General features: G+C 34.5%; 1 protein-coding gene across 2 annotated transcripts in view; it reads left to right on the top strand.

Annotated features, from left to right (window-relative positions):
- The first annotated feature begins 227 nt into the window (after positions 1 to 227).
- Positions 228 to 11,416, top strand: part of Tbc1d22 (TBC1 domain family member 22) — a 100,367-nt gene continuing 89,178 nt past the window's right edge. The window contains exon 1 of one of the 2 annotated variants that reach the window (XM_089092933.1): positions 228 to 258. The gene's annotated coding sequence lies outside the window, so the exon portion shown is untranslated. Of the gene's footprint in view, positions 259 to 336; positions 356 to 11,416 lie in introns of those variants that run through there. The other variant, XM_089092935.1, reaches the window with a different exon arrangement.

The following is an 11,416-nucleotide window of genomic DNA, read 5'->3' as shown; positions in this document are numbered from 1 at the left end:
TAGATGATCGAGTCGAAACTTTGACCTCATATTAAACTATGAAGCGCACTTTGGTGGTCGCAATTCCCGAAATAAATGGAATCAGCATGTTCGAAAATATCGTTTCCAAAAGTCAGAACTCATTTACCAAAATGTTTTTTACAAATCGTTATTTGACGACTTTTTCAACTTTGGCTCCCCGACTACAGAGATAATAGATGGCCCCAGAAATCAGCAACAATATTGAAAAAGAATCGACGAGATCACAGCATAGCATAGGTAGGATTGTTAATCAAGCTAATCGCCCCAGTATTTGGACAGTGTCTAATTCTGGACGAATAAATTGATTAAAGTATATCCTCCATAAGCTTAGGCAGTAGGTTCCTAATAGAATATGATGTAAATAGGCTACTTTTAAACAGTTGGCATTGGCTGATTGTTGGGACTCTTCTACTCAAGATTAGATGACTACAGTCTAATCTAAGAAAACACAGAAGTCATCCTTAAAATATACCCATGATGGAATCATGACTGTGATTTAAATTCTTTTGTTCTAACTTTAAATTTCTATTAGCCTATTCCATAGGAAGTAGGCTACCCCTAGATTGTTTCACTGTTAAGGTTGTCTATTTTTTCTTAATAGGGTAATACGGTAAAATTCTACTTTAGCTACTTTTGGCTATCTTGGAATGGGGTTAGGTTAGAAAAATGAAACTTTCAGGGATAGGTCTACAGGCTAAAGTATGTCCCAGGAAGGTATTTTGAAGTACCTACCTCCACTGCTTCTCCCTCTAGAGGGTCCTGAAATTTTGCTACATGACAGGTCTATACCCATTGAAATTTTGACAAAACAACATTTTACATTAATTTTCAGTTATCAGTTTCTTTTTCTCTGGCTTTAGCTCTGAAAATGCAGTTTCAGTTATTTGAGCAGAATTTTAAGCCATATAAATAGTTTATTTCAAAAATTTAGGAAATGTATTTTCATATATTTAAAACCTTATAAATTGGGATTGAGCAAAGTTGTGAAGCTGAAAACAATTTTGTTGTACTTTATTTAAGCAGAAGATCTATTTTGCAAGGTTTCACTTCTATAGCTCACATATTTTTAAAGGTCATCAAAGGTCAGGACCCTCTCGAGGGAGAAGGAGTGGAGGTAGGTACTTCAAAATACTTTCCCAGGACATACTTTAGCCTGTATATCTATCCCTGAAAGTTTCATTTTCCTAATCAAACTCCTTTCCAAGATAGCCAAAAGTAGCTAAAGTAGAATTTTACCTAATACTCCCAGCAGTTTGACACTGCCAAATCTTAGGTAAATATTATGAACAGAAATTTGATTCCTATGCATGTTCACATAGGCCACCCCTACCCTAGTTGCTTTTCCTGGGTATGGCATAGATAGTTTTATATATATATAGAATAAACTGACAGTTAAGATTGAGCAGTTCTAGTTTGGTGGTTGGGTAAATTTCTTCCAAATCATATTATTGAATTACAAATAAAGTGAATATACCACTTGATGCCTTTTTGGTAAAGTTCTACCAAATCATATTATTGAGTTAGGAATAGTGAATACACCCCTTGATGCCTTTTTTTATGCTGATTACAAATATAATAATCATTTCTATTGGAAATGAATTTCAGCCCCCCCCCCCTATATATACCCAACATAACTGAACCCTGAATTGGCATATATAGGGGGGCTGAAATTCATTTCCAATTGAAATAATTATTATATTCATAATCAGCATAAAAAAAGACATTGAATGGTGTATTCACTTTAGTCCTAACTCAATAATAGGATTTGGTAGAACTTTACTGCCTTTTTTTATGCTGATTACAAATATAGTATTCATTTCTATTGGAAATGAATTTCAGCCCCCCTATATATGCCAATTCAGGGTATATATTTCTACAACCTAACCCTGAATTGGCATATATAGGGGGGGGGGCTGAAATTCCTTTCTGATAGAAATGATTATTATATTCATAATTAGCATAAAAAAAGGCATCAAATAGTGTATTCACTTTATTCCTAACTCAGTAATATGATTTGGTAAAAATTTACTGGTGGTTGACTTTGAAGTCAACCATGGGGGATGAGTAGAGGTAGGTACTTTGGAGTACCTACCTCCACTCATCCCCCCTCTATATAATGGTAAATTACTGCACACTACTAGTTGTTTTAGCTCATATTTCATCCTATATTACTATCATAATTATAAATCACTGCTTACCTTACACTACTTCAGCTTTTAACCTTGTTCATTAAAATATATTCCAAGATCCTATTTCCATTATAAGCCATTTAATTTTCTACCCATGCTAACTTTGGTTATGGTATAATGAAAGCTGGTCTATGATGTCACAGCTTTGTTTATCATAACCCCTTAAGGGTAGCATGCAGGTGGCAAGTGTAGATAAGCCATTTAAACTTTATTATTTAGGGAAAGGATTTGACAAGAAATAGACCAGTAAAAATAACCAAATTGTTTTTAGAGGACAAATTATGTCATGGGAAGATGTTTTTGAAATCCCCCTTCCATCCAAACTTAAAATTTTCTAAAATTCTTCTTTAGAAGCTTTTAAAATATTTCTAAAGCACTAAAAGATAGAGTGCTAAAAACATCAGAATCAACTTCAGAGGACACGTTATATCATGGGAAGAGGTTTTTGAAATCCCCCTTCCCCCCAAACTCAAAATTTTCTAAAATTCTACTTCAGAAGCTTTTTTAAATATTTGTAAAGTGTTTGCACTACAAACACTACATTTGTATTGTGAGCACTACAAACATCAGAATCAACTTTAGAGGACAATTTATGTCATGGGAAGATGTTTTTGAAATCCCCATTCCCCCCAAACTCAAAATTTTCCAAAATTTTACTTTAGAAGCTTTTTTTAAATATTTCTAATGTGCTAAGACATAGAGTAATACAAACATCAGAATCAACTCTAGAGGACAAATTATGGTATGGGAAGATGTTCTTGAAATCCCCCTTCCCTCCAAACTCAAAATTTTCCAAAATTCTACTTTAGAAGCTTTTTAAATATTTGTAAAGCACTAAGACATAGTGTACTACATCAGAATCAACTTTAGAGGACAATTTATATCATGGGAAGATGTTTTTGAAATCCCCCTTCCCCCCAAACTCAAAATTTTACTTTAGAAGCTTTTTTAAATATTTCTAAAGCGCTAAGACATAGAGCGTCAAAAACATCAGAATCAACTTTAGAGGACAAATTATGGTATGGGAAGATGTTCTTGAAATCCCCCTTCCCCCAAACTCAAGCAATTCAAATGTTTTTTCCAAATAGTTTAGTGTAGCAATCTACATTCTTGAAGCTACAAGACGTTATTGACGTGTAAAGAGGGAGGGGAGAGAGGGGGCAGAAGTACATATTTAACTATAGAATAATTGGTACTTTTGCATTATAAATAACCCACCACTATACACAAAAGAAGTTAAGTTTGATTACTGCTAATAAAGTAAAAAAAAATTGGATGAAAATATAATAGTTTAGAAACAAATTTGGGATATATTTTTGCAAATTAGGGGGGGGGGGGTAAATCATAGCAAATATTAAATATGTAACCTAACCTAGGTACCTTTTTCCCCCCTTAAACCCCAAAAAACAACAGTTTAGATATTGTAAACGCAATAAGAAATCACGCTTTGTGATTTGTTTGTCTGGTTTCCTTGTACAGTCTATAGGGGCGGGTTATTTATAATGCACAAGTACCAAATAATCTATATTCATTTTGATAATTTTTGTTTTTGGAAACCCCTTAACATTTTGAGTTGGGTAACCACATAAAACATATTCAAATAGCTTAATCCTATAATGTTGAAAAATTTTGCTTTTCTTTTTTACATCTGCAATTTAAAATATGTAAAAAATGCTGGAACTTATATAAAAATTTTCTTTTAAGGGTGGAAAGGTTAGCTGCAAGGGGATTTGATAGCAGGAGGAGAGGGAGGGCGGGGCGGTGGTCAGCAACCTGCTCACGGTGCCCCTGCTTATACTAATCTAAGCTGACCATTTTGTTGCAACGTGTTGCACTGGAATCATACTCTAAAATCTGGTTGATAATTTGCCTGTCTAAAAAATTTGTCTGAGTTTCATAAAAGGGGGAAACAACCCCTAAAAGTCAAAGATTTTAATAAAACTCATACCATCAAATTTGTGGTTCTTGGAGAATACCCGCTGGAACCCCCCCCCCCCAGAAAATACTTCCCCACAGAAAATACCCCCCCCCCCCTCCCCCACAGGAAATACCCTCACGGAAAATCTGGGGGGGATTTTCTGGGGGGGGGGGGGTTCCAGCGGGTATTCTCCAAGAACCACAAATTTGATGGTATGAGTTTTATTAAAATCTTTGACTTTTAGGGGTTGTTTCCCCCTTTTATGAAACTCAGACAAATTTTTTAGACAGGCAAATTATCAACCAGATTTTAGAATATGATTCCAGTGCAACACGTTGCAACAAAATGGTCAGCTTAGATTAGTATAAGCAGGGGCACCGTGAGCAGGTTGCTGACCACCGCCCCGCCCTCCCTCTCCTCCTGCTATTAAATCCCCTTGAAGCTAACCTTTCCACCCTTAAAAGAAAATTTTTATATAAGTTCCATCATTTTTTACATATTTTAAATTGCAGATGTAAAAAAGAAAAGCAAAATTTTTCAACATTATAGGATTAAGCTATTTGAATATGTTTTATGTGGTTACCCAACTCAAAATGTTAAGGGGTTTCCAAAAACAAAAATTATCAAAATGAATATAGATTATTTGGTACTTGTGCATTATAAATAACCCGCCCCTATAGACTGTACAAGGAAACCAGACAAACAAATCACAAAGTGTGATTTCTTATTGCATTTATAATATTTAAACTGTTGTTTTTTGGGGTTTAAGGAGGAAAAAACGTACCTAGGTTAGGTTACATATTTAATATATGCTATGATTTACCCCCCACCCCCTAATGTGCAAATATATAGCCCAAATTTGCTTCTAAACTATTATATTTTAATACTATTTTATTTTATTTAATTAAAAGTAACCAAACTTAAATTATTTGGTGTATTGTATTGGGTTATTAATAATGCAAAAGTACCAATTATTCTATAGTTAAATATGTACTTCTGCCCCCTCTCTCCCCTCCCTATTTACACTTCAATAATGTCTTGTAGCTTCAAGAATGAAGATTGCTACACTAAACTATTTGAAAAAAACATTTGAATTGCTTGAGTTTGGGGGGAAGGGGGATTTCAAGAACATCTTCCCATAACATAATTTGTCCTCTAAAGTTGATTCTGATGTTTTTGACGCTCTATGTCTTAGCGCTTTAGAAATATTTAAAAAAGCTTCTAAAGTAAAATTTTGAGTTTGGGGGGAAGGGGGATTTCAAAAACATCTTCCCATGATATAAATTGTCCTCTAAAGTTGATTCTGATGTAGTACACTATGTCTTAGTGCTTTACAAATATTTAAAAAAGCTTCTGAAGTAGAATTTTGGAAAATTTTGAGTTTGGGGGGAAGGGGGATTTAAAGAACATCTTCTCATAACATAATTTGTCCTCTAAAGTTGATTCTGATGTTTGTAATGCTCTATGTCTTAGCACTTTAGAAATATTTAAAGAAGCTTCTAAAGTAATATTTGGGAAAATTTTGAGTTTGGGGGGAATGGGGATTTCAAAAACATCTTCCCATGACATAAATTGTCCTCTAAAGTCGATTCTGATGTTTGTAGTGCTCAATGTCTTAGCGCTTTGCAAATATTTAAAAAAGCTTCTGAAGTAGAATTTTGGAAAATTTTGAGTTTGGGGGGAAGGGGGGTTTCAAAAACATCTTCCCATGACATAAATTGTCCTCTAAAGTTGATTCTGATGTTTGTAATGCTCTATGTCTTAGCACTTTAGAAATATTTAAAAAAGCTTCTAAAGTAATACTTTGGAAAATTTTGAGTTTGGGGGGAAGGGGGATTTCAAAAACATCTTCACATGATATAATTTATCCTTTAAAAACGATTTGGTTATTTTTACTGGTCTATCTCTTGTCAAATCCTTTCCCTAATTAATAAAGTTTAAATGGGTTATCTACACTTGCCACCTGCATGCTACCCTTAAGGGGTTATGATAAACAAAGTTGTGACATCACAGACCCGCTTTCATTATACCATAACCAAAGTCAGCATGGGTAGAAAATTAAATGGCTTATAATGGAAATAGGATTTTGGAATATATTTTAATGAACAAGGTTAAAAGCTGAAGTTGTGTAAGGTAATCAGTGATTTATAATTATGATAGTAATATAGGATGAAATGTGAGCGAAAACAACTAGTAATATGCAGTAATTTACCAGTATATAGGGGGGGGGATGAGTGGAGGTAGGTACTTCAAAGTACCTTCCCGGGACATACCTTAGCCTGTAGATCTATCCCTGAAAATTTCATTTTCCCAACCCAACCCCTTTCCAAGATAGCCAAAAGTAACTAAAGTAGAATTTTATCCTATAAGATTCTGAGGACTACTTTTAAAGGTTCCAAAATATGGTAAAATTCTACTTTAGCTATGTTTGGCTATCTTGGGAAGGGGTTAGGTTAGGAAAATGAAACTTTCAGGGATGATTCTACAGGCTAATTTATCTCTCCAGAAGGTACTTGAAGTACCTACCTCCATGCCTTCTCCCCCTAGAGGGTCCTGGCTTTAGATGAGCTCTAAAAATCTTTGTGGTATAAAAGTGAAACCTTGCAAAATAGATCTCCTGCTTAAATGAAGTACAATAATTTTTTTTTCAGCTTCACAACTTTGATCCATCCCAATTTATAAGGTTTTAAAAATATGCTAACACATTTCCTAAATTAAAAACAAAACAACATTGATATGGCTTAAAATTCTACTCAAATAACAGGAATTATGTCATCAGAACTAAAGCCAGAGAAAAAGAAACTGATAAATGAAAATAAAGGTAAAATGTTGTTTTGTCAAAATTTCAATAGGTATAGACCTGTCATGTAGGCAAATTTCAGGACCCTCTAGAGGGAAAATATGTGGAGGTAGGTACTTGCAAAATTCCTTCCTGGGACATACTTTAGCGTGTAGACCTACCCCTGGAAGTTTCATTTTTCTAACCTAACCCATTTCCAAGATAGCCAAAAGTAGCTAAAGCAGAATTTTACCCAAATACTTACTAAATTACTAAAAGGCCAGTATTTTACTTTATCCTCCCCCCTTTGGTGAAATATATACCCCAAGTTGTACATGTTCAGTGATTTTCCCATAGGTGACACTTTATATCATATTAATTTTAACAGCAAACACACAACATTGACTGCATCAAGCAATAGGAAAATCTGTAGAAAATATATAATTTTGCCCATATAGTTGTTCATCAAGGATAGGATAATGTAACGTGATGATTTGCTTTCTTTTGGCATACTTCACATGTTTCATCATAGAGAACACTTGTTCACATATGTATGTATGTGCTACCAAAAAGTGATACAAAACAAAGTACTTGCCTATTAATGCCCAGGTATTTTTCTCTGGGAAAGTAGTTGCAGTAGAATTGTAGTAAGGGGACACTATTAAAATTGTTCTTTATATTTAACATACATTGCAAATCAATGTACTTTATTTGCTGATCTTTAGGGATCTTGTCAATGTTCATAGAGAAATGGGAAGAAAACAGACCGAAACTTACAACAAGTTCCTTAAAGCCTTGTAATCTAACATTGAACCCTTATCTTAATTCTGATATAACTTCTGTGTACTTTTGGGGATTTTTATTGCTACACTCTGATGGTGCTACAAAATCTATAAAGTTATTCTTGTTTATTTGTCACTCCTAAGTTGCTGCTTTGTTTCAAATATCTTCAATGATCAGAATAGTTATGATTCATTGGTCTTTGCTTTTAAGACATTAATTTTGTGTGTTCAGTTACTGTAAAATGCATATCAGGGTTTCAAAGGGATCTATCCAAACTGTACTTGTGGTAAAAAGAAACAGTGGTACTTTTGCATTATATCTTACACACAAAAGAAGTCAAGTTCGGTTAGCGCTAATGAAATAAAATAAAGTAGGATGAAAATATAATAGTTTAGAAACAAATTTGGGGTATATATTTGCACATTAGGGGGGGGGGGGGTTAAAGAAAAGCATATATTAAATACATAACCTGACCTAGTTACCTCTTCCCCCTTAAACCCCATAAAACAATAGTTTAAATATTGTAAACACAATGAGAAACCATGCTTTGAGATCCATTTCTCTATTGTATATACTCATTTGACTGGTTTCCTGATACAGTATATAGTGGTGTGTAAGATATAAGGCATAAGTACCAAAACAGTTATACTGCATAAGAGAATGGGCAGGGCAGATTTTTGATAAACATGATGTGCTGAAAATGGAAAAAGTCTTGCTCTTTCAGCTTTATTATATTCAAAATAGAATTACTTGTTTTACAGATAAGATTGTAATCTCACATATGACAGTGGGCCAACTGTGATATGATAGAGCAAATATTACTGCAGGCTGCATCCAATGGGACCAAGGGCTACAAGCAGCCCCGGGGTGGCAGGTTGGACATGTCTGTCTTAGCTTATTTGAAAACATATATTCTGTTTTTCAACACATGCCTTGGCATTATTCTATTTGAGGGGTTTCCTGGTAACTTGGAAAACAGCTGAAATTGGTGAATGAAACTTTCAGGAATGAATTTGGGGCCTAAAACACACCCTGAAAATATGGCATAAAGCTATAATCTCAATGCTTCCTTTGTTTTTAGGGCTTAGAAGATTGCATAGATGACAAGTCCATAACTATCTAAACTAAAAAAAAAAAAAATATTTTATCTTATTTTTGGGTTTTCAGTTTCTTTTTTCAATGACTAGTTTAGAACAGAAAAATGCAATCCATATTATTTCAGCAGGATTTTAATCCATATCAATATTTAGTTTTTCTAAGTTTGGATAATTATTTTCAAGTCACTAAAACTTCATAAAATATGATGAAATAAAGGGATGAGGCTCAGAAAATTTTCACTGCATCTCATTTGAGCTATATTTCTATTCCTTAAGTTTTCAGTCTTATGACTCAAAGATATTAAAAGATCATCAAAGATCAGGGCTGTATGGAAGGGCAAAGGGTGAAGATGGGTACTTATAAATTTCCAGGTAATCATCAAGGCTCAGCATTCACTCTTAAGAGTTTTATTCACCTACTTTCCATGATGTACATTAGTCCCTCATCTAGAATTTCACCCTTGCTTTGGATTAGATGTATCCATGATAGAATCTGTCAATGATTTAGATACTTTGCTCTAACCTTAAGATCATTATTATGCCCAAAATTGGGTGAAATTTTGCAAGTTAAGGCACAAGGTTAAAGTGTGTGCCCAAGATTAGGCTCCACTATTGACTATCAGTACATCTAAAATTGTTGAATATTCATATGGTTAAAATATTCAAGCTGATCACAAACTCATTAAGAAAATTGACACATCCAATGGTGAAACAATCCACTGTCTAGGTGGTATGATACAGATTTTAAAGTGATGATTAGCTATGATGATGTAACCAACTAGTGCTGCCAAAGTGTCAAACAACCTGTCACAGCAATTCGTTTGTGCCTTTTTTTGTCAGTTATTTAAACTACCAGTGACCAGTTTTATGCAATGTACTGAACAGCACCATTTAGTCATGGCTTTGGCCATGGTTATGATAGTTGTTTATACAATAAGTGAGTCTATATATGAGTCTATAGCTGTCCAACTATTGGGTATCTTACCCTATGTATTGGATTAGCTTGAACGTTATAACCATATAACCTTTTTAAATATTATATTATAACCTTTTTTGGGAAGTATCCAAGTGTAGTAGATTATATAGTTGTAAATAAGTCTCTTTGGCTGGATTGTGCTTGTTTAGGGGTGGTCCCGGTTTTGGGTTCTGATCACCTGCCAATTAGGTTGTCTTTGAAAGTGTTAAAAAAGAGGGCATTAAAAAGGTCATTGGGGGGTTTTAGGAGCAAGGTATTAGAAGAAGGATTAGAAGTTAGAGATCCATTGAGGCTAGAATCACAGGAAAAAGAGAAGGATAAGGTTCAGCTGTTGGGAGATGAATTTTAGGCAGGACTAGAGAAGGGAGAAATATTGAAAAATGTAGGAAAAATAGAAGAGTTATTAAATGTATTAATTGATAGTTTGTATGAAGTAGGTGTTACTACAGCTCAGAAACTACCACGGAAGTTAAATGGTTTTTTTTATGGTGAATGCATAGAGAAAAAATCAGAGTTGGTGCAAACATTGGAGCTACTGAGACAATGTTCATATGAGGGGAGGGAATATCTTTATAATATGTATAAAAGCCGAAGAAAAGAGTGTAAGAAACTGTTAAAAGTGAAGAAGTATAAATTTAAAGAGGAAGAAGCAGAGAGAATGAAAAGAGAATTTAGGAATAGTAACAAGAATTAGTTCTGGAAAATAATAAAAAAAATCAGTTACAAGCGATTCTGACAAGACAAGTATCCCGCCAGCGGAACGTTGGCTAGAATTCATCGAAAGCAAGATGACAGAAAGAGAGGAAACGGATAGCCTGAGTCAGTGGGTGGTCGGCGAAAACCTTGCGGAATTCCCTCTAAAGGAAGAAGATTACAAACTACTGCAGCCTTTCACAGGTGAGGAAATATGGAATTCGCTAAAGAAGATGAGAGGGACCTCAGCACCAGGAGTTGATGGCATCCCAACAAGGCTCTGGAAGTGGTCTAGGGTATATTTGTTGCCTTTGTTATCAACGTTATTTTCAAGTGTCCTTAGCAAGTTGGTTTGGCCTCAACAGTGGAATATTTCAATAGTTTTACCACTTTTTAAAAAGGGAGACCGAGCATTGCATAAGAATTATAGAGGGATTCATTTAGGAAATAGCCTTAGTAAATTATTTTGTAAAGTGTTAGTGGCTAGATTAGATAGTTGGCTTAAAGAATCAAATAAGTTAATAGAAATTCAGGCAGGGTTTCGAGGGGATTATAGTGGAGTCGATCAGATATTTATTTTGTATGAGTTTGTTAGGAAGTATATGAGGAAAAGGGATGGTAGGCTATACGCAGCTTTTTTGGACCTGCGAGGTGCGTTCAATGAAGTTTCACGAGATTTGTTAGTAGAAGGACTTATAAAGTTAGGGCTGCCGAGACGTTTTGTAGGATTGGTTGTTAAAATGTATTTGGTTGTTAGAATGGTATTTAAGGTAGGAAAGTTTTACTCTAGGGCAACTGTCAGTAGGTTAGGGGTTAGACAAGGTTTTACAATTTCACCTAGGTTGTTTTCCCTGTATCTTAATGCTATAGAAGAATATATGGTAGGGCAGGGAGCCCCAACTCTAAATCTGTCTGCAATGCAGCTGTTCGCTCTGTTATTTGCAGATGATATAGTATTGG

This window comes from Artemia sp. Qi Xiang Cuo, chromosome 8 (genome assembly GCF_049724085.1).
Source record: "Artemia sp. Qi Xiang Cuo chromosome 8, ASM4972408v1, whole genome shotgun sequence".
Classification (NCBI taxonomy): Eukaryota; Metazoa; Arthropoda; class Branchiopoda; order Anostraca; family Artemiidae; genus Artemia; species Artemia sp. Qi Xiang Cuo.
The sequence above is the reverse complement of the archived record's forward strand: the minus strand, read 5'-3'. Positions and strand labels throughout refer to the sequence as shown.